This window comes from Apium graveolens, chromosome 11, assembly GCF_009905375.1.
Source record: "Apium graveolens cultivar Ventura chromosome 11, ASM990537v1, whole genome shotgun sequence".
Taxonomy (NCBI): domain Eukaryota; kingdom Viridiplantae; phylum Streptophyta; class Magnoliopsida; order Apiales; family Apiaceae; genus Apium; species Apium graveolens.
Window position 1 is genome coordinate 117,507,010 of NC_133657.1, and position 4,849 is coordinate 117,511,858.

Below are 4,849 nucleotides of genomic sequence, written 5' to 3' on the forward strand. Positions count from 1 at the left end.
GATATTAATTGCAGAGGTATTATCACAATAAATAGGAATATTTGAGTAAGAAATACCAAAATCCTGCAATGTTTGTTGCATCCATAAAATTTGAGCACAGCAACTAACAACTGGTATATACTCTCCTTCAGCAGTAGAAAGAGCCACAGATGTTTGCTTTTTACTATGCCATGCAACCAAACAATCTCCTAAAAATTCACAAGCACCACTTGTGCTTTTTCTATCAATATGTGACCCTACATAGTCAGCATCTGAAAAATCGATTAAGTCAAAGGAAGAGGAGCTTGGATAAAACCATCCCAAGTCACTCGTACCTTTAAAATATTTAAAAATATGTTTAACGGCATTCAAATGAGATTCTTTAGGTTGAGATTGAAAACGAGCACACAAGCATACACTATACATAATGTCAGGTCGTGAGGCAGTTAAATATAACAAAAAACCAATCATACCTCGAATATTAGTGACATCTACAGGTGGACCTTGTTCATCTTTAGTAAGCTTAACTGAAGTACTTATCGTAGTCGATTTAGGTGTGACATGATCAAGTGCAAACTTTTGAGTAGATCATTTATGTACTTGCCTTGGTGAATAAATATTTATGCATTAGACTTATTAATTTGCAAACCTAGGAAGTACTGCAATTCACCCATCAAACTCATATGAAATTCCTTATGCATGCAGTCAGAAAACCACTTACACAAAGATTCGTTAGAAGATCTAAATACTATATCATCTACATCAACTTGTACTTGTGATCTTATAGCAGACATGGACAATAGTGTTAAAATTGGGATAAATATGCACGGAAGTTTTGTTTTTATGTAGGGTGTGTGTTGGTGAGGGTGATATCTTTTAGCAGACATGGATAATGGTGTTGAAATTGGGGTAAATATGCACGGGAGTTTTGTTTTTGTGGAGGGTGTCTGTTTGTGAGGGAGAGAGGCGTACGAGAATCACACATGTGACAACGTGTGTTTGTAAACTTACCATAAAATTTATATGCAAACATAATCTTATTCATTTTCCAAACTAAGAAAGGAACATTATACTTATTATAATTATTATATAAAAATTAACTATGTATAAAATTCTAATGAATTAAACATGTTAAAATTGAATAGTATTTTTAAAGAGAAAATGAATACACTAAGTTCAATATTAAATGAATTTAAGAAAATTTACTTAAAATGACTAAGATGAAGGTATATTTAGAAGAATATAATGTTTACTTAAAACAAAAATAATTATAATTAGGTTACCTAGTTTGTTATTTATTTGAGGCAATTATGGAATATTTAATATTTAATATAATTTACAGTATCCATTTTCAGAAGATTTTTTTATAAAATTACATTATATATGTATATATATAAATATTTATATGTCTATATATATCTTTAATTTCTAACTTTCTCAATTCTTCCATAATTTTCATGTCTTGTTGTTTAGATTTTATATTTTTTTCTAGGTTTATCTTTTTCGTGCTCTTCCCATTATTTTTTATTTATTCATATTATTCTATTTCACATACTTTGAATGTTATATTGAGTTTTTTAGTATATTATTATTTATAAATATATTTATATATATAATATCTATAGGGGCTGTTTAAATAGAAAGAAACTTAAAATTAAAACTAGAAAATAAGGTAATTAACTAATGACAACACACTTTAGAAGCCCAACCCACTTCCAACATAACCTACACACAAGCTTTTTTTGTATCACCTTCTTTACTCTCCATTACAACTAATCAACCACCATCTCCAATCTACCTCAACCCACCACCATGTCCAATCTATCTCCACCGACCATCATTACATGTCACTAAATTCTTTGATTTCTATCATCACCTACCTTCAATCATTATTTATATTATATAAATCAATAGCTTGTATAACAAAAAATGATGAAGATGATCAAAGTTGGAAATAGAGAACAAGGGTGTTGGTGTTTGGGGTCTATTGAACGATTAATATGAAACAGGGGGAGATTATATATTTATGAAATATAAAATTATTGAACAATCACCGATAACAACCATCTTTCCAATAAAAAACACCAGATCTGAAACTTGGACATGATATATGAATACAAACACTAACACGTATGACTTCAATCACTAAATCGTACGACAACAATCATTGATTTATATCACACAAATCACCAATTTATATCATAAAAATCACCAAATGTTATATAGGTAAAAGATATATAGAAACATATTTTTATGACATAATTCGATAAAAATCATCAATCTTGTGTTGGAGTTATATTTAATCCAAACATGTTTCTTATGTTTTATTCTTAGTAAATAAATTGCTGATATGTTACGATGCATGAAGGAACGAAGTAGTCAGCAGCGTAGTAGTAGGAAAGTAGTGGATAGGTGATAAAGTTTGAATTAGTCCAGGAGTTAGTTCTGCAGTTTCCGAGTTTTCAGCCACCACCCTGGGTGTGCACAGTTGTATTGTTTATTTATGATGTATTCAGTTCAGTTTTTTCAATGAGAAAAGGTACTTAGTTTTCCTCCATACGAACTTTACTCAACTGATATACTAGTTTTCTCGCTATATTTGGTATCAGAGCTTAAGGTTGTTTATGCCAAAATATATGCCACGATTGATGACTATGGAGGCATCAAAAGTCAAGGAGGGAACAGTGAGTATAACCTTTGTGAAGTTTTGTTTTATGACCATCACAATGTATTGATCCTCCGTAGACTTTTGATATAATAAGTTAGCTAGTGTCATAATGAAGGCCTTGCTCACATGTGTAGAAATTTTTGTAACACACTTTTTACTGTGAACACACCTAGCATGGGAGGAAATTCAATCAATATACTACGATTTGTAGTCAAGATATTGGTATCCTATCCTCTTAATGTAATGATCATATTTTATCATATGTTAAGAGAAGCCCACTCTACAAAAGTATTGAGTCTATGTTGGCATTTGGCCTGTTCCCCCAGAATTCACACTTTTAAGCCTTGCTTCATTGAAATCAAATCCATTATATTCCAATTTATGAAGGATTTCCACCATATCATCTAAAATATTTTTTTTGGGTCATCAGGTTGCAAGGTGTGTGACTTCTCAACAACATTGACAAAGGAAACCATCAAATTTATTGTCGAACCTTCACCAGAACCCTCTTTTTCAGAGAACAAGGTTTGAAAATGTGGATTCTGGAGGAACATGCCAAATGCGTGCATAGACTCAATACTCTTCCAGAGTGGGCTTTTCTTAATAAATGGTAAAATATGATCATTATATTAAGAGGATCGGATAAAAATATCCAGCCTACAATATGTAGTGCATTGATTAACTTTCCTCCCTTATGAGGAGCCTACATCAGCAAAAAGTGTAATACAAAAAAGTCCTACATATGTGAGCAAGACCTTCAATATGACACTAGCTAATTTACACTACGCCATAAGTGGGCTATTGTAATACCTAAATGGTGTTACAATAAGCCCCAAAAGCGTTACAATAGGTCTATTGTAACACCAGGGCGCGTTACGTATACGAGCATTACAATAGACACCCTATTGTAACACTTTACTGATCTATTGTAACATAGAGGAAAACGTTAAAATAGGCTTCTACTGTAACACTAACTGGCCCAAATGTAACACAAAATGAGTGATACATTAGGTTCAATCAAGATGGCAAAAGTAGCCCGCCGTGTGGGGCCCACATAACCTACTGTAACAGTTTGTATTATCTTTTGTAACACCATTCTTTTTGTAATTGAACAACACTAGCATTAGTAATACAACACTGTATATAACATAAATTTCACTAGAAAATGCAGATGTAATAGTTAATTTTAAAAAATTTGAAATACATGTTTTGTGTGAATCTCATTAGCAACAAAATACCAAAATTTCTATACATAACAGTCTTTATCTCCAAACCAAACCATACTAATATACATAAGAGTATCATTCTTCAAACTAGATTCCCATGTTGATCTCGCTAAAAGAACAAGGCATTAGTGAAGACTCTGATTTCATTTGGTCCATGTTGATTTTTTAAGTGCAATGTCAGGAGGCTTGGACTGTGTTGACCTATCCGCTTCTACACCACATGGATCTCCTCAGCAGGGAAGGCCTGGAATAGTTTCAGTGTGTAGAGAAATTAACATAAAAGATTAAAAGCTTTTCCATTGTAAATTATACACTTTTAAGGGAAACCAACTGTCAGCACACCTAATTAGCTAAAAGCAATTGAGAGCACACCCATAAATAGATTAGAGAACTATATATTAAATTAGAAAATACCTCCCAGAAATACTGCACTTGTGACCGCCCAACCTGCTTTACTTCAGCGCTAGCATATATAACATCACTTGTCTTATTATCCGCGAAACCACGACAACATGAACCAACAACAAGGCAGAAACCATCGGGCTTTCTTCCGCCTCTAATCTATAGAGATCATATGTTATCCAAAAAATTTAACAGATCATAACCAGACTAGCTAATTTCTTCAAGTTGGTAAACCTTCCAAAAGATTAGATATATGAGCAAGTTTTCTCTACACGAAACAATGACAAGACTCTAAGTCTGTACTTAGTTATAGATGACAGTCTTAATAAAAAAAGAAAAATACTAAGCAAGAAAGAATTAAGAATACTAACATTCTTCACAACTGGTGAAAAGTTCCCCATTGCATCAATAATGAGACATGATGACAACCTCTTCCCATGCGCACATGATCATACCATAAAAAAATAGAAGTAGGATGACACTATTAACTGGCCAATCTTGAAATCAAATCTTTGCAAAAGCAAGTTGTATGAGGTCTATGAGAAAGAGTTAAAGGCATCCCAATTCTGTATAA